General features: G+C 42.4%; 1 protein-coding gene across 1 annotated transcript in view; it reads left to right on the top strand.

Annotated features, from left to right (window-relative positions):
- Window positions 1-1,863: 1,863 nt before the first annotated feature.
- Window positions 1,864-27,331, top strand: part of LOC113542778 (tudor domain-containing protein 5) — a 52,625-nt gene continuing 27,157 nt past the window's right edge. Inside the window, exon 1 of the mRNA XM_026940528.3 lies at window positions 1,864-1,953. The gene's annotated coding sequence lies outside the window, so the exon portion shown is untranslated. The remainder of the gene's footprint in view (window positions 1,954-27,331) is intronic.

Consider the following 27,331-nt stretch of genomic DNA (forward strand, 5'->3'; position numbering starts at 1 on the left):
TCTGGTGAGTGATCCAACACTTGACAGAACAGTTCCGTAAACCTCTGATAAGACGTTGTCTGCTCGGTTACCTTCTCCCATACACCTGGGGCCCATTTAAGCGCTTTGCCAGTGGGCAAATTCATGAAGGAGCGATTTTCTGGGCCGGACATCCCCTCATGGCTAGCAAAGTATAATGAACATTGCAGAAGGAATCCCTTGCAAAAAGATGCATCGCCGGCAAACTTGTCTGGAGCCAGCATCAGTGCACTGGGAGTAGAGGCGGGAGCACGCAATGCAGCAGTGGAAGTATGCTGCACCATGGGTATGGTGTTTTTTTTTTTGGTGATGTGCTTTTTTCTGCACCAAACATACCTTTTGGAATGATGGAATTATTATACCCTTTGGAATTGGTCTTATCAGACCATAACACATTTTGCCACATGGTTTAGGGTGATTTAGTTGAGCTTGGATTTTTTTTGTGAGAAAGGGCTTCTGTCTAGCCACCCTGCCCCATAGCCTAGACATGTGAAGAATATGAAAGACTGTCACATGCAGAGAGTAATCAGTACTTGTCAGATATTCCTGTAGATCCTTTAGTGTTGTCGTAGGTCTATTGGCAGCCTCCCTGGTAATTTTTTTTTTTTGTCCTTTTCTAAATTTTTAAGGGATGGCCTGTACTTGGTAATTTCAGTGTGGTACCTCATTTTCTCCACTTGTTGATGATGGAATTCACAGTGTTCCATGGTATATCTAATGTTTTGGAAATTCTTTAACACCCCTCTCCTGATCGATACCTTTTGACAAGTGAGATACCATACAGGGTTTTTAAGCTCTCTGTGGACCATGGCTTCAGCAGTCAGATGGCAAGAAAATCCTACAGAAACAGCTGGTCTTTATTGACCGCTGTATAATAATTACATTTGAACATGAGATTAAATGTGATTGGTTCATTCTGAACACAGCCACATCCCCAGTTATAAAAGAGTGTGCACACCTATGCAACCAGGTTATTGTGACTTTTTTATTTTTCCCTAAAATGTTTCTGATTGTTTTTCACTCAATTTTTATATGTTGTAATTTCACGTTGAGGGTGGAAAATGTTCCAACATGATTTATCTTCATTGCATTTTTTTACATCACAAAAACCTGCCATTTTAACAGGGGTATATAGACTTTTTTTATATCCATTGTACCTGCAGCCAACAAATTGAAATAATTTATTTTTTGAATGATTTCCAAAAAACTTTGGGGTCAGAAAAATGTTTTTGGTGAAATGCAGGGAGTGACCATTTCCTGCCTCCCAGATCAGTGTTTTTAAATTTTAAAAACATGATATTTGCATTTTAATGTCAAACATGTCAGCAAGACAATTTCACAGAATAGTTGTCGGAAAGCATATAGTATGCGCTGGAGTAGAGCCTATTTTCATACATTAAAATTATAACAGTAAGAAAGCATTTAACAGAATGCCATCCTATTTGGAGTTAAGGCCAACCTGTTTGGAGTTGGTCCAGCCTGCAGGAATATATACTTGAACTAGTTTCCCCACCCACAATTTTCATGTTGGCTATTGAGATTTTAAGGTCCACGTCCTTGACCTTATAAACTGTTTTGATGGGGAAAAAAGAATAAATAATACCTGTTTATATTTAAAGGGGGAATAATTGATTTTTTTACACTTCAAAAATGTGGAAATTACCTGGAAAATATGCAGAACTTGATAATTTTTTTTTTTTTTTAATTACTGTTTTAAGCCATGGCCTCAGCACAAGTGTATGATGTGGCTGAAAAAAAAAAATAAATAAATAAATAAATTTGCAAAACCGCAAATTTGCAAAACCTGCGCTTCAATCGTACCGGAATTGTTTGAATGGACAATTTATAGACACTATCCAACACCCCTTCACTCTGCCCTGCCCCCTGCAGTATGCTGGGAAAGAAAAACATGGCCGAAGCTCCCAAGGCAGCCAGGTAATTCTTGTGTTGGCTAATATCATGCTGTGCTTTTCCAAGATGGAATATTTTATTACTGATGAGGGAATGAAGCTGGAATTAACGGTGGAATGGAATTAGCAATGTTGCTCCTGGAAAGATCTGCAAACACAATCTGTAAGGTTCAGTAGATGCATTTTTATCATATGAGAGAGTCAGGAAAGTAAATACTTTGGATTAACCACCTTTAAATGTATGTAATGTTAACTATTTTGCTATGCTAACAATGCTAATAGTAATACTTTCAGCTGAAAATCACTGAGAACTTGTTATATATAAATGATAGGGCAGCAGAGGCACTCTTAACCATCCTCATAAATTAGTATGTGTCAAATTTTGCAAAGAGCAGAGCACCTGTGTAACATGATAAATCACTCAGAATATGGAAATCTAATCATCATTAATCATAAAGAGCCAATCAGTGCTGTAAGTGGTTTTCAAGTATTTAAATGGCCTAGTGGGGAAAAGCTAAATGCTAAAATGCTAACTTTAGACACAGAGCTCTGATGCTAGCTGCTGTAGTAAGCAGTGTTCCTGGGTAACATTTAGTCACTAAGGATAAGTGAAATTTATTCGTCATTAGTCATAATGAGCCAAATTTTGTGTGTTTAGTGCTATAACTTGAGTTTTAGGTGCTTGAATGACTGAGTGGGCAAAATATAAATGCTATCATTATACAGAGCTCTATAACTTGCCGCTCTAACATAATAATAATAACATAACATTATAAGATGTCACTCAGGATAAATGAAATATTATTGTCATTAATTACCAAACATGATAAATCAGTGCCTACTGAGGGGAGATGATAATCTAAGAGCTAAGGTAGAAGCTAAGGAACAGACAGGTGAATAAAAAAATAAGCTGGTTAGTTGGAGGAAGCTTCTGGCTTCATCAGCTGATTCTACATAAAAATTGTGTGCTGGGTAAAATGTAAAGCATAATTATAGTTATTTGTTGTGTAGCGAGAGCTCCACAGTTCCTTATTATTGTGAGGCGCCTAATGATAATAGTATTCAATTTTATTTGTATAGCACTTTAACACTTTACATTGTCACAAAGCAGCTTTACAGACATAAATATATTCAGGATATAAATTTTAAATGTATGAATTTATCTATAATGAGCAAGCCAGAGGAGACGGTGGCAAGGAAAAACTCCCTGAGACAATATGAGGAAGAACGCTTGAGAGGAACCAGACTCAAAAGGGAACCCATCCTCATCTGGGTGACAATGGATAGTGTAATTATAAATAAATCCCTTCTATAACTGTGCACTACTGGTCAAATAGTGAAATTGTGTAACCAGGAAATTCATTACATTTTTCACATGAAGTCTGTTTTGTTGAACTTATCCACTGTTCACTGATGGAGACTTGAGTGCAAAACTGTTCATGGCAATTGCAGTCCTAAAGCTATAATAGCAATTATAGTCCTAAGCTGTCATAGCATAACTGTTCATAAGAATTGTGGTCCAAAGCCATCTTCATGGTTTTTAAGTGGTACCATCCTCAGTAATCTCAGTGATCTTCAGGCTGTCCATGTGGGGCCATCCTCAACAGCAGCGAGTGATTTTCAACTGATGAGGACTCCAAAGTAGGGCATCAGGATGGATCAGGCAGATCCGGAGAGCAGAAGTGGTCAGGATTCACTGGTATCTCAGAAGTTGCATGTGTAGCTCGACAGAGAGAGAGAGGGACAGAGAGACGGAGAGATTATTAAGTATGCATATTGTCCCGTAATGGTTAAGGACAATGTACTTTGTGTGCAGAGTGCAAGCAGGGACTCCAGCAAGACTATGACAGCATAACTAATAGAGAAAGCCAGAAGGTAACACAGACATGAGGGTGCCCTGGGACATAAAGCAGGCAGCCACTCCACCGTCAACAGCGTAGTCCTTATAATAGTTGAATTTGGTAACTCTAGCTGAACTTTTCTGGCCACTGCAGGTCCTGGGGGCATAGATTTGCGAACATGGGCAGGAATTGGTCCGACCCCTAGGAATTAAAAAATAATAATTCAAATGTTGAATCCACCCACCTAACCACCAGAGACTTAATCTTGGGAAAAATGCTTAATGCGCCTTTAATACGTGATCTCAATTCAATACAACATTATTAATATAGTGCTTTCAACAATGGACATTTTCACAAAGGAGCTTTACAGAAATCTGGATATAAATTATTTATTTAAATTTGTCCCTAATGAGCAAGCCAGAGGGAAAAATCCCAACAGGCAACAAGAAGAGGAAACCCAGAAGAGCCCATCCTCATCTGGGTGACACCAGATTGTAAATTGCAATTGTAAATCATTCCTCTTCTATAACTCTATACTATAAAGTCAAGCAGTGCTAAGTCTGTTAAAAGAAACTCAAGTAAGCATCATTAGAGTTTTAACTTATCTTAGAGTTTTAGTATCTTGTATCTGAAGTTCTCTTGTATCTTGTTCAGAGATTAACACTTGAGTGAAAAACTGTTCTTATCAGTTGCTGTCTTTAGTCTATCCAAGGATGAACATCCATAGCCAACTTTTGGTGCTCTGCAAGTGATATCATCTTACTGTTTTATTAAAGGAATGTTTGTGTCCTTCTCTCCTATGTTAACTATTGGTAGAGAGAGAGAGAGCAGTTGGTTAACTAGAAATAAAAATCAAATCAAAATAAAAAGAAAAGGAGCAGTTGTGACTGCATCTGACCTCTGCAAGTGAAGAAAATGCTGAGTGATTGCTCAGCGAACGCAACTACCTGGTGTCGCTAAGGGGTTGATAGGCTGTGCTTATGGTATCACAGGTGGTTCCTAGCTTGTTCTTAGGTGGTCATAAGAACATTTCATCTTGATAAGGGTATCAAGACCTTGATCAGATGTATGGTATGTGAGAAAAATGCACTTGAACTTAACCACTCCCCCTGATTGTGAGAACATTCCGACTTCATCACACAGCCTCAGTATCTAGCCCTGAGTATGTTTTGTGTATGTATTATCTATCATGTGTTATAGATATTTGAATAAATCTAGCCCTGTCTTGGAATGATTGTTTGGTGGGAGGCAGCTATATTCTTTACAAATGTTTTGCAGTTGTTACAAAGGATTTAATAATTAAACTCTGCTCCATTTGAATTGATTGACAGGTGGTGGCCAATATACCTTGTGAAGATGGGACAAAAATTCAAGGACTAGTTCCAAAAAGTAGGTTTTGCATATTATGCAAATTAGCAAAAAATCTAAATGGGCAGAACTAAGTATTCCAAATTGCAAATTGGTTCAGAATAAGCCAAAGAATTAGTAGAAAGTAGAAGTAGTAGCTTTCAAACTTTTGCAGTTTTTGTGTAATTCTAATAACTAGATAGAGTACTTCCTGCAGAAACTGCAAGTGTGTTGTGACACACATCTTCAACGTTGGTCAATTATTACACATACACACATCATAATTCTTCATAATATTTGAGTTTGCATATTTATAGTCAGGTTTGGGGCTTTTACAATTTACATGTTTTTTAAGGCTTTTGGGGAAATTAGCAGTCGGGGTGTTTATGTTTGGGTGTAGGGAAATTAGAGGTCACTGGTGTATTTATATTTTGGTGTTGAGGCAATTTGCAGGAAGGTGAATATTTATACTTTGGGGCAGTTAGAGGTCACACCAACAATTATAGTGTGGTTTGGGGCAATTACAGTATATTGGGAATTTATTAGGGTTTTATTAAAGGTCAGGGGATATTTATTTTTGAGTCTGGGGATAACACAGTCAGATGGTATTTAAAGTTGGGTCTGGGGAAATTAGAGATCATGGGAATATTATTTTTTGGTTTTGGGGAAAGTAACAGGCAGGGTGATGCTTATTTCTGGGTTTAGGTCAATTACAGTTCACAAAAGTGTATATATGTATTTATATTTGGCTTTTGGGGCATTAACAATCATGATGTTATTTATTTTGGGGGTTTAGGGCAATTAGCAGCAGTCAGGGTGGTATTTATGTTTACACGTAGGGAAATTAGAGGTCATGTGGGTATTAATTGTTTGGGTTTTGGGCAGTTAGCAGTCAGGGAGCAATTATATTTGAGCTTTGGGGTAATTAGAGCTCACGGGGGTATTTTTTGAGTTATATGGCAATTAGCAGGCATAGTGGTATTTATGCATGTGAGTAAATGGATAGAGGATTACTTTTGGGGACAAAGGCCTGTCTGTGTGAAAACATACACAGATTATATGAATTTTGGTGGTTGTAGCTGGAGAACTGGACAAATTATAGCAGTTAAAATAATCCCATTCAAGTGAGTAAGTCAGACCAGACATGTTAGAGCTGGTTTGGTGTCTCGAAAACTGTAGGAGGAGATATGCGCAGAAAATCTGGTAGATTAATAATAACTAGAATTTACATTTTCTGAAGCAAATGTGAGTGGTGCTTGACCGTGCAAAATTCAACACCAACATGCAGTTTTTTAATTTGTGATTTGCGGGTTAACATGCACGTGATGTCACTAAAATACTCATAACGTAATTTTCTTCAGTCAGCCAAATGTTTTGATATGTCACATGGCTATGTACTAGTAGTTTTGTGATTCTACGTATTTTGGGAGTTTAACATGCATGTGACGTGCACTTGATGTCACTAAAATACCCATAATGCAATTCTCCTCAGCCAAGCATTTTGGTGTCACATGATTATGTTGCGGTTCCACTTATTTTGAGGGTTAATGAGCATGTGATGTGCACGTGACATAACTAAAATACCCATAACGCAATTTACCTCACTCAGCCAAATGTTTTGATATGTCATATGTCTATGTTGCCTTAGTTCTGTGATTCCACTTATTTTGGGAGTTAATGTGCTGTGATGAGCGAGACCTCTAGACACAGCACACAAGTACCCAGAGACCGACATTAGGTGTGAAAAAGTCAATGCAGCAATCTTAACACATGCAAGGTGAGTGAATGCTGAGGATGAGTGAGGGTGGTGTCGTCTCTGCATGTGGCGTGGCAGTCCCAATGCAGTGGCGCCCACAGGAGACAGAGAGGTGACAGCGGCAGCTCTCAGTGGTGAGTGTGCAGCTGAAGGCAGAAGGGGATCGTCCTCCTCGCTGATGTTGCCTTCTGAAATAGGAGAGACAGAAACACACATTAGTAAGGTTGCCTCTATCGTCTACCTGAACAACAGAGCTGCCGCTGACTCCTTTTATAGTCATCTGGCTCCTCCAGGAGGGTAGATCGGCACTGCGGCTGGGATTGGCTGCCAGACGTGTTGAGTTTTGTTTCTCCGCCTCGCAGCCATGCGCGCTCTGGCTGTCGATAACAGCAGGGGTGCTGAAGTGGCACTGTCCTTTCAGCACCCGGCCGGCAGTCGCATGAGGAGTGCCATGATTCATTAGTGTGCAGCCTGTCAGTCACAGTAGCGCCACCCCCCCAGCTCCGAGTCTACTGCCGGCATGTGACGGGCCCAGAGTGAGTAGTGCCTTGAGAGCCCATCAGCATTGCTGTGCTGAGTCCCCGCTCGGTGTTGCATGGAGAAGTTAAAGTCTTGTAGAGAGAGGAACCATCGTGTTACCTGCGCATTAGTGTCCTTAGCCTTGGCCATCCAATGTAGAGGAGCGTGGTCTGTCACCAAGGTGAAATGTCGGCCAGCCACGTAGTATTTTAGCTCCTCTATGGCCCATTAGATGGCCAGGGCCTCTCTCTCCACAGCCGCATACTTTTTCTCCGCGGGGGTAAGCTTTCAGCTTGCGAAGAGGACCGGATGCTCCTCCCCATCGAAGACCTGTGGCAGGACAACCCCAAGCCCTGTCTCAGAAGTGTCGATGTGAACGATGAAGGGGAGGTTGAAGTAGGGATTCCTTGATATGGGCGAACTCGTCAGTGCCTCCTACAGTTTAATGAATGCCCGTTCAGCTTCCCCACTCCATTCACCTTTCCTGGTGAGATCAGAGAGGGGCGAGGCAATCGAGGAAAAATTGGGCACGAATCTCCTATAATAACTGGCCAACCCTAAGAAGGCACGTACCTGCTGCTTGGTGGTTGGTCTTGGCTACTCACGCACCACCTCAATCATCTTCTCTTGTGGCATGAGCAGTCCACGGCTGATGCGGTACCCCAGGTTCTGTGCCTCCGTTAACCCAGGTGACATTTCTTTGGGTTGGTGGTCAGCCCAGACTTCCGGAGCTCCTCCAGGATGGCCCTCAGTTGGTAGAGGTGGACAGACCAGGTGGAGGAGTGAATTACCACATCGTCTATGTAGGCGGCTGCGTAGTGCCGGTGGGGTCACAGAAAAGTTTCATGTGCTCCATGCAGCCTGAAGGGGAGAAGCCGGTACTATTTTGGCTTAGCCTCCGGGCTCAAAGCCACTTGCCAGAATCCCTTGGTGAGGTCTAGGGTGGAGATGAACCGGGCTCTCCCCAGTCGCTCCACCAGGTCATCCACTCTCGGGAGGGGATACCCGTCGAATTCAGAAACCTGGTTCAGCTTGCACAGCCAATGAGAGCTGTGAGTCATTAGTGCACGGGCTGCCAGCCCACCATCACAGTGCACGTGACGTCACTAAAATACCCATAATGCAATTCTCCTCATTGAGCCAAGCATTTTAATGTACCACATGTCTATGTTGTGGTAGTTTTGTGATTCCATTTATTTTGGAACATTTTCGTTAGCATGCATGTGACGTGGATGTGACATCGCTAAAATACCCGTAATGCAATTCTACACATTGAGTTGAGGGTATCATTCCTCATAAAGCAGTTTTCCTCATTGAGCCGATTGTTCTGATGTATGACATGGCTGCAGTAGTTTGGTGATTACACTTAGTTTATGGTCTGTTTGTCCTGCTTCTCAATGAGTGTGTCTGGGGGAAATTTCAACAGGAGTTTCATGATACGTACATGGGAATGGTGAGAGAAGTAACCACATACACCACCCGAGAAATCCGAGTGATTCAAGGTATGATCCATCTCTGTGAGTCACACGGTGTGGGACTAGGTAGGTGCCAAAATTTTCCTATGAAGGTAGTAAATCTAAACAGTGTCTCTGTTTGCCTGTTTGCTCCTCTGACTCATTTTACGTTAATGTGCCTTGCAAACCCCAATGGGAAATTCCACAGGAAGTGCACAGGAGATTAATTCCCAAATGGGATTTCCTGATTCTCTAGACCAAGCTGAAAACTTGGACACGTCATTCATGTCTGTGTCACTGATGGTGTGGGAGTTGAGGGGGTCCAAATTTCCCATTATTGTCTATGGGGCCGGAATAATGCTATTTTCTGGAGAGGATATGTGATACGAGCATGTCAGTCGAATAATGTCTGAGCTGTAACACCCGTGTTGTATTCCCCTTTCTTTGTCTATTGGAAGAACCAGGTGGTCTAGCAGCTAAGGATCCTGCACTCTTACCAGCTGAGCCACTGGGAGTGTACGTTTCTATGGGACGAAAACGTGCACTATCCCACACACGTGGAAACACTGATAAAAGTAATAGCACACATGTCCCAATTGGGCCGTGTGTTTTGAGGTATGTTTTGTGACAGTGGCGCAAACAGTGCGGGACTAGTTTCATGCCGAATAAGTGTCCAGAAGAATATACACTAGAATTTGCATTTTCTGAAGAAAATGTGAGTGGTGCTTACCCATGCAAAATTCGACACTGACATACAGCTGCACATGCCAGTCAGTAGGGGAAGCTACATGTGTGTACATGTTTGTTGAAGCACAACTAATTTGACCTATATTGGTAGCTGTAATTATTGTAGTTAAGTCTTTAATATAATAAACTTAATGGCAGTCACATTGCACGCGAACGGACGTCACTAAAATACCCATAATGCTATTCTTATTGAGCTAATGCATCACAGGTCTATGTTGCGATAGTTTTATGATTCCATTTATTTCGGGGCTTAATGACATCACTAGAATACCCATAACACAATTCTCCTCATTGATCCGAACGTTTTGATGTCACATGTCTGTGTGGCGGTAGTTTTGTGATTCCAAACATTGTGAAAGCTGTGACAAAAGACCCAAAAACAACAGTCAATGATATCATCAACAACCTCCACAGGGCAGGAGTTAAGGTATCACAGTCCACCATTTGAAGAAGAATTCAGGAGTAGAAATATAGAGGCTGTACCACAAGATAAAAAACACTCATCAGCAGTAAGAATCAGAAGGCCAGATTGGAATTCACAAAGAAATACAGAGATGAGCCACAGAGGTTCTGGAACCAAGATTAACCTAACCAAAGTGATGAAAGGGCCAAAGTGTGGAGAAAGTAAATATCTGCTCATGATCCAAAACATATGAACTCATCGGTCAAGCATGGTGGCGGTAGTGTCATGGCTTGGGCAAGTATGGCTGCTTCTGGAAAGGGTTCACTAATATTTTTTGATGATGTAACGCAAGATGGTAGCAGCAGAATGAATTCAGAAGTCTATAGAAGCATTCTGTCTGCCAATTTACAGAGAAATGCATCCAATCTAATTAGGAGGAGCATGGACCAAGACAACCCAACACAACAAAGGACTTCAGGGAAAAAAACATGGAAGTTAAGTTAGTCACTAGACCTTAACCCAATTGAGCAAGTATTTCACCTCCTGAAGAGGAGACTGAAAGGAGAAACCCCAAAAAACAAAAAACTGAAAGAAGCAACAGTAGCCAGGAAAAGCATCACAAAAGAAGAATACATTTTGTTCATGTCACTGGGTCGCCAACCTTATACAGTTATTACGAGCAAGGGATATGCAACCAAATATTTAGTGATATTTACATCAATTTATCTGTTGTCTCATATTCATCCTTTAACCTCAAACCCAAATGTCTTCAGTGTGTAGCAAGAACAAAAGAACAAAATGGCCAATACTCCAATACTTTCGGAGAACACTGTAAGTGGTATTAAGGGCTTGTAGACACTGATGTCTTTGCTTAAACTATTATATTTCACTGACTTTGTGTCAGAATCTGAGGTCTGAACAACAAATACATTTTACAGTTTTAAAATTTTGCACATTTAAAAATTTGCACTGTTTAGAGTCATGAAAATTGTATGAAATATGTTTAACTCTTTTTACCAGAGGCCAAAAAATGGAATTTTTGTGGGTGCCTGTGTTCAGCATTGAATTTATTGAATGTCACACACGACAGTAGTGGTTAATGGCTCATGTGAAAGTAGAGACTCAGAGCTTTTAATTTGCAGTTTAATTTCTCATAAGTATTTCTGTTTTTATCTAGCGTACTAGGGGCAATATATTCAGAGAAAAGTTCTTAAAAAGGAAAAAAAAAAACAGTTGCGTTTTTTTCACACAAATATTTATATCTTCACAGTAAATGGTCATATCAATCACATTTCTGCTTTTTGAGATGCCCCAAGTGTTTGTCTATAAGCATTCAAAATTTGAAGGAGTTATGTTCGACCACTAAAATTCTGTGTAAGGTGACCACAATTGACACTGGATAGCATGACCTCTGCCACCTGTGACAATTCACTGACGGCTGCAGCCTCTACTGGCTCAGACATGCTGAACTGGTGGCTTCATCAAGCACAAAATCCACAATTCTAGACCTTGTGGCTATAGTTCTTTCATTAATGGCCAGGTTCTAGTGAGCCCGTTGTGTGCTCTTCATGTCACTAAGAGCTGCTTCCTGAGGGGCTTCACACAAAAGAGTCAGTCATAGCCAGTGGTGTCGTTTAGTCTGTCATTCCGCTGATCATCTTTGACGTTGCTCTGGAAGCAACATCAGCACCAGAGCTGTGCGTCGGGAGCTTCATGAAATAGGTTTCCATGGCCGAGCAGCTGCATGCAAGCCTAGGATCACGACACGCGATGCCATGCATTGGCTGAGGTGGTATAAAGCATGCTGCCACTGGACTCTGGAGCAGTGAAAATGTGTTCTCTGGAGTGATAAATCATGCTTCACTATCCGGGTGATGGACGAACCTGGGTTTGGCGGATGTTCAATTCCTGTTCATTCATTCACATAAAGCAATACAGTGATTTAAATTTTGTATGACACGTTTTAGAAAGGCTGTATGCGAGGGAGTGTCAGTGGCCATGAATATTGATGTCTCACACTTGGGGAGGTAATGACCAACCCCCCATTTGAGTCCATCACGATGGAATACCACTGTGGAAACTAAAAGAAAGAATTTGACGAGACTAAAAGATGATGTTTGTCTTTGTGCACTATATTGTAAATAAACTACAATATAATCAAAATATAAAAAATGAGGGTCAAAGGCACATATTTGTGGACAGTCACACACCTTTGTGCTATTCCTGGAAACAGTATGTAATGTATAACTATAACAGGATCAAAGAAACTATATTATCAGTAACATCATCACTAATGACTATCACTAATATTCCCCACTCATAACAAAAAACAACACGATTTTAGTCTGGCATTATAGTTGGGAAATAGCCCAGCTAGTAAAATATGTACATATCTAAAAATAATATGTTATCTAATGCATGTAAAAATAAATGACTTACTCATCAGAAATTATGATCCACTGGATCAATTCGCTCTTCAAAATTGAGCTGAGTTGAGCTCTTCTTCTGAGGAAAAGGTCAGGTGGAGTTTGTCATTTCAGCCAAATACAAGTACATAGTGAAACGAAACAACGTTTCTCCAGGACCAAGGTGCTACATAAGAAACACAGAACAAAACAGAACTACAAGGGAGTACATAAATTATACAATAAAGTGCACAAGTGCAAACCTGTGCAGACAGTACAAGACAGTACAATGACTATTGGGACAGACAATGAGCATAGTAAGTCCCAGTGCAGTGCCAACCAGTACACAGTTCTGTTTAAAGTGAACCCAGTGACAATAGTGCAAAGAGTACAAAACAAGTAGCTGAAATAGTGTAAACATAAGAGTAGCAGCCTATGAACAGTATAATATAATGAGTAATGTAGCAGCATAAACATGCGCAAAAACTTGCAAAAGTGTGTGTATATTGGTTTGTGTGTGTGTGTGTGTATTCCTTCAGTCCTATTTCTGCGTATTGGAGGTATGTGTGTGTGTTCCCTCAGTCCAGTTACTGAGTATTGAGGAGTCTGATTGCATGGGGGAAGAAACTATTGCACAGTCTGGTCATGAGGGCCCGAATGCTTCGGTACTGTTTACCAGACAGCAGGAGGGTGAAGAGTGTGTGAGAGGGGTGTGTGGGGTCATCCACAATGCTGGTGGCTTTGCGGATGCAGCGTGAGGTGTGAATGTCCGTGATGGAGGAAAGAGAGCTCCCGATGATCTTCTCAGCTGTCCTCACTATCCGCTGCAGGGTCTTGCGATCTGAAACGGTGCATTTCCAAACCAGGCAGTGATGCAGCTGCTCAGGATACTCTCGATAGTCCCTCTGTAGAACATAGTGAGGATGAGGGGTGGGAGATGTGCTTTCCTCAGCCTTCGCAGAAAGTAGAGACGCTGCTGGGCTTTCTTCATTATGGAACTGGTGTTGAGCGACCAGGTGAGGTCCTCCGCCAGGTGAACACCAAGAAACTTGGTGCTCTTGACGATCTCCACGGAGGAGCTGCCGATGTTCAGCGGAGAGTGGTCTCTCTGTGCTCTTCTGAAGTCAACAACCATCTCTTTAGTTTTGTCCACGTTCAGAGACAAGTTGTTGGCTCTGCACCAGTCCGTTAGCCGCTGCACCTCCTCTCTGTATGCTGACTCGTCGTTCTTGCTGATGAGACCCACCACAGTTGTGTCATCGGCGAACTTGATGAGGTGGTTCGAGCTGTGCATTGCTGCACAGTCAGCAGAGTGAACAGCAGTGGACTGAGCACACAGCCCTGTGGGGCCCCAGTGCTCAGTATGGTGGTGTTGGAGATGCTGTTCCCGATCCGGATTGACTGAGGTTTCCCAGTCAGGAAGTCCAGGATCCAGTTGCAGAGGGAGTTGTTCAGGCCCAGCAGGTTCAGCTTTCCAATCAGGTGCTGTTCCAATCAGGTGCTGAGGAATGATTATGTTGAATGCTGAATTGAAGTCTATGAACAGCATTCGAACATAGGTGTCTTTATTGTCCAGGTGCGTAAGGGCCAGATGGAGGGTGGTGGTGATGGCGTCATCTGTTGAGCGGTTGGGACGGTAGGCGAATTGCAGGGGGTCCAGTGCGGGGGGCAGCAGGGTCTTAATGTGCCTCATGACGAGCCTCTCGATGCACTTCATGGTGATGGGTGTAAGTGCAACGGGATGGTAGTCATTGAGGCAGGACACTGGAGACTTCTTTGTTGTCTGGTCCAGCAGTCTTTTGCGGGTTGACTCTGTGTAGAGCCTTCCTCACATCGGCCGTGGTTAGACACAGCACCTGGTCACTGGAAGGAGGGGTGGTCTTCCTCGCCATCACGCCATTCTGCACCTCAAACCGAGTGTAGAAGTCGTTCAGCGCATCTGGGAGGGAGGCATCACTGTCACAGGCAGGTGATGATGTCCTGTAGTTGGTGATGGCCTGGATGCCCTGCCACATGTGCCTCGTGTCTCTGCTGGCCTTGAAGTGGTTGTGGATTGTCTGAGCACGTGTGCGCTTTGCCTCTCTGATGGCCCGGGACAGTTTGGCCCTCGCTGTTCTTAGGGCCGCCTTGTCGCCTGCCCTGAAGGCGGAGTCTCGGCTCCTCAGCAGCGCACGCACCTCTGCAGTCATCCACGGCTTCTGGTTGGAGCGTGTGGTGATGATCTTGGAGACAGTGACATCATCAATGCACTTGCTGATATAGCTAGTCACTGATGTCGCGGATTCCTCCAAGTCAGTGAAGTCGCCATCAGTTGCCGCTTCCCTGAACATGTGCCAGTCAGTGTGCTCAAAGCAGTCCTGAAGAGCAGAGATGGCTCCTGCTGGCCAGGTTTTCACCTGCTTCAGAACCGGTTTGGAGCGTCTGACTAGCGGTCTGTATGCTGGGGTTAGCATAACAGAGATGTGATCTGAGTAGCCGAGGTGGGGGCAGGGCTCCGCATGGTACGCGCCGGGGATGTTTGTGTACACAAGATCCAGCGTGTTCTTCCCTCTCGTTGCAAAGTCCACATGCTGATGGAATTTAGGGAGCACTGACTTGAGATTTGCATGATTGAAATCTCCGGCAACAATAAACAGTCCGTCAGGGTTTGAATTCTGCAGCTCGCTAATAGCCCCATACAGTTCACAGAGCGCGTCTTTAGCATTAGCACTGGGGGGAATGTATACACCGATTATGAGAACAATGGTGAATTCCCATGGAAAGGTCTACATCTAACAGTCACAAACTCCACCAGCGATGAGCAGTAACTAGAAACTAGCACCGAGGTCTTGCACCATTCCGTGTTGATGTAGACGCACAAGCCGCGAGCCTTACCGCACAGAGCTGTGTTTCTGTCGGCTCGAAACAAGGCTAGCCCGTCTAGCTGAATGGCGGCGTCTGGAACTCTGTCGCTGAGCCACGTCTCCGTGAAAACAAAGACACAGCAGTCTCTATACTCGCGCCGCGTAGTTTGCTGGAGTCGGATGTAATCCAGTTTATTGTCCAAGGAGCAGACATTGGAGAGCAGGATGGACGGGTTTGTTTTTAGCCTAGCACGGACCCCCGTCCTCTTGCCGCGCTTCTGCTTTCTCGCGCACCGCTTGCGACGTCCCCTCCCCCGGCCACCGGCATCAGGCGACGCTGAGGGCTGGAGGCCTGGTCCCCGCAGCAAGCCGAGATCGCATAGCTTCTCCAGTAGATCATCAGGCAGGGTAGCTGTAGTGTTGTTTTCGAAGTTTAGGTGGTATACATGGACACCGGTAGCTCCGATGTCCATGTGCCGTTAAAAGTCGGGCTAAAGACAGAAATAGCATCATTTTGTATCCGGAGTGGCCGCTGCGTGCTACTGCCGCGCCGCCATCTTGGAAAGGTATCTCATTGAGGAAAGGTGAACTCTTCCTCACTGTCCAGGGCCATCTGGAGAGCTTCCTCATGTGTGTAGGGTACCATCCAAAAGCGATGAAAAGTCAATGAATCTGATGAAGCTTGATGCCATGTTTATCGCATTGATGGAGGGCATTTATCATGTTTGCATGGCTCGCCCATGTCATTACCGTACGAATAGTGCGTGCTGCGGGTGGGTGTGTCTAGATCAGCACTAATGAGCTGAGACAGAAAAACTGTACCTTTTGTCAGTTTCATTCAAATAATAGTAGACATTTCAAGGTTTCTATAGACATATTTGTTATGTCTGTGTAACAATTATACGCTAAGTTTTGGTTCATTTTTGTGAAGCGCACCAGATAGAAGTTCACGGAGATGCAAAGTGAAAAGTGCATCCCGTTTGTTTTCTGTATTTTACAAAAGCACAACATTTTGTTTTTATCGTGAGTGGACACAAATAAAAGTATACACTTTACAGTTTCGAATGATGTCGTCCTTTTTTCTATATGACCATAAATGAGTATTTTAGCTCGTTGCTGTAAGAAAAAAAATCCAAGTTATCCTGCCTACGCCTCTGTCAACTCCTAAGGGTTAATGCTACAGCGTAAAAAGACATTTTAGACAGTTCTATACTTTTGACTTTGTGGCAACAGTTTGGGGAAGGCCCTTCCTTTCCTTCCTTCCTTGTTCTAGCATGACAGTGCCCATGTGCACAAAGTGAGATCTGTAAGACATGGTCTGATGAGGTTGGTGCGGAGGAACTCCAGTGGCAGTGGAATTGGAATGTCAATTGCAAGCCAGGCTTAATTGTCCAACATTAGTACCTGACAACACAAATGCTCTTTTGACTGAATGGGCACAAATTTCAACAGATACACTACAGAATCTTGTAAAGTAGAGGCTATTATAGCCACAAGGGGACTTTGGAATGGGATTTCCAACAATGGGATGTCCAGCATGCTCTTATAGCTATGATGGTCAGGTGTCCACATAGTTTTGGCCATATAGTGTGTATGTATAGTGTGCAGTTTTGGCCATATAGTGTATATATACATATTATACTTGGTATATCTGACATTGAACTGTGTTTATTGTAGTTCAAATAAGTGAAGGTTGCTGGCATTCAACACATGTTTTGATTTAATTTATGTAGCACTATATAAAGTCTGATATTGTCTGTCCATTTTATGTACGTGGGTTCAGTCGATTCTAGGCAAAACATGGGTTGATATCTTGTTGAATATGAGGGCAACATGGAAGGGCCTTGCAATTTGGAACATAACATGACCATACCTTAAGCCTGTTTCCCACAGGTTTCCCACGGTTTCCCATCCAAATTTTAAACTTGTCTTGTAATTTTGTCAATATCTTGAATTCTACTGGTTGTTCAGACCTTAGATTTTGATACAATATTAGTAAAATATGATTTAATTTAAGCATATATAGTGACTTTTAGCAGCTATGTCTATTAAAATGGGGTCTATAAGCCCTTATCATTCATGTGGAAAATTTGCACTTTTTCCCATTTTGAGGATGCCATAAGAAAAAAAAAAACTGGCCTTCTGTGCTGAATTCTGAGCATTTAGACAGATTAAAAAAAGTTGTTTTTCTGTCTGCCAGATTTCATGGAGCTCTGAATAATATTTCTGGTGATGTTAAGTCCTGAACATGGCTTCCAGATAAGACATTTTTTAATTATAAAATATATTTTTCAGGGGAGTGAAAAAAAAGTGATGTTATAAAACAACCAAAATACTTTACAGACTTAAGTTTTAGGTCACAAGCAACAAATAGGCTAAAAAAAAAAAAAAAGAATAAACAAAATCCAAGACATGAAGCAACAACCTGACTTGACACGGAATGACCCATGTGTGATATAATTTTATCATCTCTACATGTATTACATAACACATATGTACATATTACATGATATCCAGTGATGTTTACTCTGGATAACCTTTGCACATTTTGCATAGAAGCGCCACAGTTTACCATCGGAGTATGAAGTTAAAAAATACCAAAAGGGCAGTTTTCTCCACAATAAAATGAGAGATGATACAATCGAGATATGAACCTGGAATGATTTGCACAGGTGTTTTGAACTCTTCCCACCCCCTTCTCCTACCATGCACCCTGTCTTTTTGTCATGTTAAATAGAGAATGTTTTGAGTTCATTAATGTTAAATAAAATATCAGTGTATGTATTAATATATTGTATCAATATATTTATTAGGGATACATCCGAAAAATTTAGTTCAAAATGGCACTTTTGTTTTTTGGACAAAAGAGTAAAAAAAGAATGAAGCTTTTGACCTAAAAAGATTAAGCAGGCCTACAATGAAATGCTAAATCTAACACTATAAATAATGTAAATAGTGATGATAATTAGAAAGTGATTAAATATGCTGTTTTTTTCTGACTCCCCAGCAGAATCCCAGTCCTTTTCATGTGTGAATACGTTACTGAGTAGGCCCGTGGTTCCCAAACTGGGGTACATGTACCCCTGTGGGTATGGGAGGTGACGGAGGGGGTACACGAACAAAATGCTGAGTTTCCTTTCATTTGATTCTATCGTGCTCTAAAAAAACATTCAAACCGAGCATGTATTTCTCACAGGTGGATTATAAACTTGTGCCACCTCTATTGTACAAACAGCAAAATGGTAGTGCCATAAAAGGTCAAATACATGACATCCAATCAAAATACCCCATCTTTTGCGGTCAAAAATGCATCCACTCAAGCGTCATGCGTAATTGCGCATCTTACCACGTCATTTATTGCCAGTGCATGGTTAGGACAACTGGATTCATCCTTGAAGAGCAATAATGTCTTTAGAGCGCAATTTGCCACGGCAGGATATTCTGCACGCAAGGCCAACCAGAAATCTGGGAGTAACTTTTGTGTGAAGTCAGTTAATTTCTGCTTAGCTCTTTTCATGAAAATTTTTGTGCACACGAAAACAAGCATATCTCATTCAAAATAAGGTGTACAGTGAAATTTCTTTCTTAACTTGATTTTTTGGCCCAATCTATAATTTTTTTTATTTTTGGGACTATTTAGCTCTGCCCACTCAAATTTGTGATATGTGAAAGATACTTTTGCAAACTATTTTTGGTCTGTCTTCACAATTCTGAAAATATTCCACAAATGTGAAGACAGGAAATGCAAGCTGAAGCTTTTGGAATGGCCCTCACACTCCCCTGACTTGAACATCATTGAAAATATGTGGGTAGATCTTAAACATGCTGCGCACCTACATAGACCTTTACTTACTGTATGTATGTAACTTAGAAATGCATTTGAATTAGTATTTTGAAAAAAGTCAGTGTTAAGGTCAGACAGTACATCATGACTAACTGTTAAATCAAGACACCGTAACAACACACACGGGAACAGAGGGGGCTGATAGCCGAGGACACGTTGGAATGAGATTAGCTTAGTAGCAGAGTGCTGGAAAGAGTTTTGGGCATACTCTGCCCATGGAAGGAATCATGCCTAGTCATCCTGGATTTTGGCATAAAGCATCCTTGCAGTTGGCCAATTATATTTACATTTATGGCATTTGGCAGATGCCTTTATCCAGAGCAACTTACAGAAGTGCCAATCTCTTGGTTAGCTCTCTCCACTTGGCTGTTGTCTTGGGGGTGATACCCAGAAGTCAGGCTAAAGGAGACCCCCAATTTCTGCATGAATTCTCCCCATACTCAGTATGTGAATTAGGCTTCCTAGAACCTGAACACATGGGTAAACATAAGCTCTGCAGTCTTGAAGGCAGAAAAAAGTCCAGGGTGGAGCTTGGAAATGCAGGCGCAGGGACTTGGAAATGCGGGCAGTGTTTGGGGTACTTTGGCTTGGGCACATGAGGACCATGATGAGATGTACTTGTGGATGTCTTGAAACATACAGGACCACCAATATTTGCCCTGAAGGAGTTGTTGTGTTCTATGAGTGCCAGGGTGTCCAGTAGCTGGGGAGGTCTGAGCCTATGTGATCAGTTTGTCTCTGTGGTGAGAAGGCACATATTTTTTGAGTTTTCTGCATTGTGCAGAAACTCTCACCTCAGGTGTGCTCTTTATCTCCCAGTCAAAGTCCCAGGTTATAGCCTCTACCAAACGTGACTGTGGTAGGATACATTCCTCTGGAATGGGCTGGATAGAGATGGGAGAGTGAGTCAGCCTTTGTGTTCTTGGAGCCTGGTCTGTAGGAGATGGTAAACTGAAACCATTCGAAGAACAGGGCTCAGCTTGGTTGGTGAGAGTTCAGTCTTTTAGCTGACATAATGTACTCCAGGTTCTTGTGGTCTGTGAAAATTTGTGAACAGATGGGAAGGCCCCCTCAAACCAGTGGTGACATTCCTCCAGGGCTAGTTTCACAGCCAGGAGTTCCCTATTGCCACTGTCATAGTTGCATTCAGCTGGGGAAAGCTTCTTCGAAAAGAAGACTGCAGAGAGGAGTTTGGGCTTCTCTCTAAAACTCTGTGATAGGACAGCCCCCACCCTTGTTTCAGAGGCATCCACCTCCACAATGAAAGGCTTGGAGGTGTCCGGGTGTTTAAGTATGACGGTCAAGATGAAGATTGCGGCTCTCAATTGGTTGATTTGCTGGGTTTCCACTTCTGCTTCCACTGCCCCTTGTTGTGCAGGGAAGTTAGAGGTGAGGCGATTGTACTGAACCACCTGATGAACCTCATATAGAAGTTTGCAAACCCAAGGAATCTTTGCAGATCCTTAACAGTAGTGGGAACAGGCCATTTGGTTATGGCCGTGACCTTGTCTTGGTCCATGAACACACCTTCTGGGCTTGTGATATATCCTAGGAGATCCTCTTTTTTTGGAGGGGGAGAGGGAAATTTTCAGATTCAGATATACTTTAGTTTTGTCCTGGTCAGGGAAGTTTGTTTTCAAATTTAGAATTCAACAGTTCTGTGGCCAAAGGGACAAAGGTGTTCTTGTACTGGATGTATCTAAACCTTGGAGTGTGGAAATGTTGACTAGATATGAATAGTTCAAATTCTGGATAGAACATGTGAGATGGGTCCAGAGTCATCTTCCTTGCCAGTTTGAGAACAATTTTTTGAATATGTACTGAAGGGATGGGTGGTCATTTACACCAGCCACCTTCACTGCTGTGAGCACCAGACAGTTCAGCTGAGACTTGAGGGTAACTGGCAGATTACCAAACCAAGCAGATATGCTATATACAAAGATGGATTCAATGAAGGTATGACTCCAAAAAGCTTAAGCCTACAGTTTTTGCTGTATCTTTTGACACAGGTTTTTAACATGCATATCCCACAATAGGCTATTATCAGTAAGTAGGCCTAGGTACTTGTATGAGGCAAACTGTCTAACAGGCTCATTGTCAATCATGCTGAGTGAGTGATAGCCCACTGACTTGCGAATGTTTTCAGAGTAAAAGCAGAAAGACCATCTGGCCCATTTGTTTTTTGGAGTCGAAACCTTTGAAAATAATATCATCTTTTTTGTGGCTTAGATACAGAATCATCAATTATTATAGCATCCAGTGCATCAATGCAGTCATGAGAGTTAACATCAAACCTACAATAAAAATCACTGAGCTCATTAGCCATCATAGGATCTGAAGCGAACAGGCAAGGAAAGCAAAGAAGCCATAAAACTAGGAATCCTGCTCCCAGACTTTGTAGAACCAAGTTAATTACTGCTTGTTTACTGATTGCTGGATTTCAACTGTCCTGTGAACAATCGGCAACTGATAGGACATCCCTGACCAGAGGACGAACCCTCTCAGCCAAGAGGAACCTCTGTCAAACTCATTGATCTAGGCTGTTGGCCAAGACCAGATAGCTCACCCAACATGATGGTAAAATTGATAACTGATACAGAAAAGGGGGGGGACTCACCCAAGGACCCTCATGGAATTAGACCTTTGTTCTCCCCAGGAACACAAAGTTCACCACCCTTCACACATTCCACAGAACTCAGCTTTAACAGACTACATAAGGCTACTTTACATCTCCTGTAAGGACAGTGACTTTTAAGATGATGCACCATAGTTTGAAAACTTGTTGCCTCTTTTAATGTCGTTCCATATATGTATCATGCTTATAGCCATCAGATAATTTTTTTGATCATTTAACAGGTATCATAGTGTTCGTGAGTGTATCAGTAATGGCAGGTATGTCGTGTTTGGTATGTGTGTGATCACTATTGAATTTCCTAAGGGTTGGTATAACGTGAATTTGAGTACAGTGTATTACATGCATGTTACCAAATTCCTGACCAAAGTTCTAACTTAACCTTGTGCAAAGTTTGCAAAGCACATAACTCAGAGACCAGAATGTTAATTAGTGTCAGAGGAGGAGAATACAGTTTACACCCTGCCCCAAGATCCTGCTGATTGGAGCAAACACTTTGGGGTCAGCCCAACTGGAAAGGGTTAAAACCCCCTGACACAAAGGAAACTCTGAGTCTCATCCAGCACATCTTTGGAGTCTCATCCAACACATCTTTGCAGAGTCTCGTCCAACTCATCTTTGCAAGAGTCCATCAACATCTTCAGGGAGTCTCTACCAACATCTTCAAGGAGTTCTCTTCAACTAACAGCTCAAATGAGTCTCCATCCACATCTGAAGGAAGTCCAATCAACCAAGAGCTTAGTTCTTGCCCCTCGTCATCACGAGGAGATCACGCTTGCTTTGAGACTCCGCATCCAGACTGGTTCCTGCAAAGCTTCCAACTCTCGCCTTCGCACCATTGTGAACCTCTCATCAAAGTTTTGCAACCCGCCTACGAGACTCCACCGGGTTCGCGCCTCACTCTGTTTATCTTCCTCATTGGTCTTTCGAGACGCTATATAAGGCCAACCAGACCGCCGACCAATCAGCATCGCTGGAAACTCCTTCCAAACAGCAACGCAACAAGGGAATCCCTGGCAACACAAACGCAAGTATAGTACCTCCAGATTCTCACTGAACTGGTGCATTTAATACAAGTTTAAAGCCCTTCTAAACGAAGCATCGCTGGAAACTCCTTCCAAACAGCAACGCAACAAGGGAATCCCTGGCAACACAAACGCAAGTATAGTACCTCCAGATTCTCACTGAACTGGTGCATTTAATACAAGTTTAAAGCCCTTCTAAACGAAGCAAATGTCAAATTAAACTGATAAGTTGATGGTTCGTTCGGGTCATGGTCTGAAAACTGCTAGAAACTCGGAATTTCATTCACTCTCTTTTCAAAGCCATTTTCACCCCTGTTTACGTGTGTGAGTGTGTGCGTGCATGCATGTGTGCGTGTGTTTTGTGTTAGATTAGTTTCTGTGTTTTAAAATAGTAACAAAGTTTTGTCTGATTTTTAAAGGCCAATGTCTTGTGTCTCTGTGCTTATAATTTACTGCCTTAAACTACCAATCTTGTTACTGTGCTCTTAATATAGTGTTTCACTATATTTAGGATATTATTGCCGGTGGCCACGGAGGTAATATCCCATACACAATTAATAAATACACTCATTTCAACTTATCGCTGGACGAATAGTTGATCAGCTATTAAAATATTAAGTTTACAAAATTTCCCCATCTGGGCTGATCTGCTAATCTCCTACATATTTTGGTGGAGAATATATCAGCTTAACCTAAACAGCTAATTTCCTTACACCATGGTCTCCTCAATTATTACATACAGGGTTATCCTTTTGGCTGTTACATTAGTTATACACATTAGACCACAGCTTGTTTGGATTGTTACTCAATGAATCACTGTCAATTGTTTCTTTATAGTGTTTTCAGGATTTTCTTATTTTGTAGTCCGGCTCTTTCCGACCCAATTTTTTTAAGTGCAGGGTCCGTTTGATTAAAAGCAAAATGTTTCCAGTTTACGCACTATCTGACCTCCTTAGTGATATAAGGCTGCTTGTTTGGAAAATGTTTAACCTGTTTGACTGGTATCGCAGAGTCCTCGCAGAGCTTGACAGACCAAGATTCAACTTTTTGATTTCAGGCTTACTTCACTTCAGCAGAGTGCACTATACAGTAATAAGCTGCAATGTGTTGTGGTTAGAGTTTGCTGCGTTGGGGCTGCTGTTGCATGCACTCAGACACCAGTGCTGCAGTTCATGCTGCATTTCCATCTGGTGGCGCACAGACAGCACAGATGACAACATTGCCAAACGCATGTGGCAAGTACTGTAGAATGGTCGCAAACTGATGCAAAGCAGTTCAATGTCCCTGTCACTGATGATCTCTCTCACAGTGATTTGACCACACCACCGATCATTAACCTAAACGCAGACCCAGCCACCACAGGTTTTTCCTGTACTGTCTGGATCTCTGTTGGCATATACATGCATAAAACAGTCCACCTCCGTGTACATGTTGGGAACGTAAGGGTGAAGCCACGTCTCTGTCACCACCATGGTGCATGTGTCCCGATATTCGAAACAGGCCATTTAGTTAATTCGAAGTTTGTCCATTTTATACCATAATGAATGGGTGTTGAACAGGATCATAGAAGGTATTGGTGAGCGGTTGCCTCTACTCCTCAGCCGCTGTTGCACGCCTCCCAGTTTACCTCTGCACGGATTTCTGCCTCTGGGGAGCAAATGTCTGCTGTTCCAGTTGCCTCCACAGCTCATTTGATAGATAGGGCAGCTCGGCGGGTGTTTTCAAATTTGTGCCAGTGAAGTGCAATGCCATAAGCTCCTCCCTGGTCTTGTTCATGCCCATGAGCCACCATTGTTGTTTGGCTTGTAGCGAGGAAAAACAAAACGATTCCCAGACAAAGGGCACTCGTAAATGCCATCATCTTCTAAACAAAGTAGTTGCGGTTTAAATGAGAAGGTACAAATAGTCACAGACCACAAAAAAAACACTTTGCTCATGAATTACACAGCAGCCCAGTAGACCTGGTCAAGCGCAGAGCAGCACCACTAATCTGTTTCTTGTTAATTTAGTCATGGCAGTCTCCCCTGTCACACAACAGCTACCAACCAGGGAGGCGAAGGCTATTGTGCTTCCTCTGAGGCATATGAAGCCATCTGATTGCATGAGCAGCAGTTAGAAAAGATGCAATGTCAGGGCGTGGCATAACACACTCAGAGGAAAGCACTATCCACCCACTTCCACATGCATCAGCTCACAGACACCCATGATTGTCTAGTGTCACTGTGATTGATATTTGGCATCACACTGTACTTAGAGTGGCCAGAGGTGGTGCTAAAGGCTGCCTTCCATTTGTCACTTCTGGGATGCGCACCAAGTTGTAGGCACTGTGTAGTTCCAACTTGGAATGATTTTGGTCTCTCGTCATTGGTCCAACACAGAGGGGACCAGTGGCAAAGGATAATAATACTTAACCATAACCTTGATTCAGTCCTTGGTAATCTAAGCAAGGCCACAGGTCACCCCCTTTCTTCTCCACAAGAACATCAGAAGGATTTGTCCGTTTCTATCCATACAGGCCACTCAGGTGCTTGTTCAGTCCCTTGTAATTTTGAGACTGGACTACTGCAACTTGCTCCTAGCAGGTCTGCCTCCAAGTGCCATTTGACCTCTCCAACTCATCCAAAATGCAGCAGCATGACAGACCAGCACCCTCCTACCTTAAAGCACTTATCACACCGTGCACTGCACCACTGCACCACGCACCCTCCGATCCTCTACCACTGCTTGACTGGTCCCACCATCTCTCAGGATACAAGAAAGGCATGCAGGACTCTTCTCTGTTCTGGCACCAAGGTGGTGGAATGAACTTCCCCAGATGTCTGAACAGCTGAGCCATTGGCAGTCTTCAAATGATGACTAAAGACCTACCTCTTCCTGAAGTACTTAAATTAGCACTTTAATTTAAAAAATGTGTTGTCTGTGTGCTTTTGTTACTATATTACCTCCCCAACAGAGTTTTTTAGACTGATGGTATTCTTAGTCTGTGTCCTAGTGAACCAGTATCAGACTGTATTTATTGATAGAGTCTTCAAAGCATTTCTGAAAATCGCTCTGGATAAGGGCGTCTGCAAAATGCCATAAATGTAAATCAGTCAATAATCACACTAAGATCTTTTACTGCTGTGCATGGTGTGAGATAGATACATAGATGGATACAACTTTGTCATTGCACAAGTACAGGTAAAAGGCAGCGAAACACTGTTTAGCATCTATCAGAAAGTGCTTAATAGTAGTGCAAATGAGCATAGTAACAGAGTTATATAAAAAAAAAAAAAAAAAAAAAAGCCCATCCAGAGTTACTACATAATCAGACAGCTTACTTCTAGCTGCCTTTGGTCTTAGTAGAAATATTTCTGTCTTGTCAGAATTAAATAGTAGGAAGTTACTTGGCATCCAGTGTCTAATGTCCTTTACACATTCCTCAGCTTTATTAAACTGTCATCTGGCTTTGCTGACATATATAGCTGTGTGTCATCAGCATAGCAGTGGAAGCTAACACCATTTTTCCAGAAAATTGTACCCACTGGTAGCATATATGAAGAAAAGAGCAGTGGTTCTAAAACAGAACCTTGTGGAATATCAAACTTTACTTTTGTATGCCTAGAGAATTCTCAATGTACATGTGCAAACTGATAATGCAGTTCCCTTAACTCCAACAACATTTTTTAGTTGATGTATAAGAATATTTTGATCTATGGTATCAAAAGCTGCACTAAGGTCAAGCAACACAAGCAAGGAGACACATCCCTGGCAAGTAGTAGATCATTTACTTCCAGGTCAGCTTCCTTCTGTCTGTATTCCCACTTTATTTATTGAGCTTCTTTGGATTGTGAGAAAGCCTTGGCATACCTTGCTAGCTCCTCCTGATACTGGACTTCTAATACAACCAACTTCTGCTGATTGAATGTTGCCTTCTTCCACAAAGGTCTGCCATGGCTGAGACCCAACCCTCTTCTACCATAGTGAACATGGCCCAAGTTGTTGCCATGCTGGAGGGCCAGTTTGGCCTGTTTTACAGCTGTCTTCTGGGTCGATTTTTGCCCTGTTCCCGTGGATGGTCCATCATTTCTTATTGCTGCATCCCAAGACTCTGATATGGTCATCTCCAGCCTTACTTGGCTGCATTTAAACAACTACACTAGAATCGAAAGAGACAGGTCAAATGCTGTTTGTCTATACATCCATCTGTTGCTCAGACACTGTGGAACTCCTAAACATTTCGTCACAAAGGACCTGATCATTGTTTCCATCATCTCAGGTTTTATAAGGGGGATGTTGATAGGTTAGTGGCCACATCAGGCAGGGTAGCAGTCAAAACTACAGGCACCAAAACTTCAGCTTGGCAGCAAGCATGGACTGATTGATGTTTCTCAGGCCTCTGACAGTGTCCTGCTTTATCCTGTGCACCTGGTTACTATTTTTGAGACTTGCCTCTTATAGACTTCCAAGGCTTTTGACAGATTTCTCTGATATTGTTGGTATTGGCTCCTCACCAATAAAGAACTTTTGGTCTATCAGCTTCCTTTGCATGGGTTGATCTTCAATCTTGCCCATGTGATGTTCTCTTGAAGCTTTCCACGTAGGCGC

Source organism: Pangasianodon hypophthalmus, chromosome 7 (assembly GCF_027358585.1).
Source record: "Pangasianodon hypophthalmus isolate fPanHyp1 chromosome 7, fPanHyp1.pri, whole genome shotgun sequence".
In the NCBI taxonomy this organism is placed as follows: Eukaryota; Metazoa; Chordata; class Actinopteri; order Siluriformes; family Pangasiidae; genus Pangasianodon; species Pangasianodon hypophthalmus.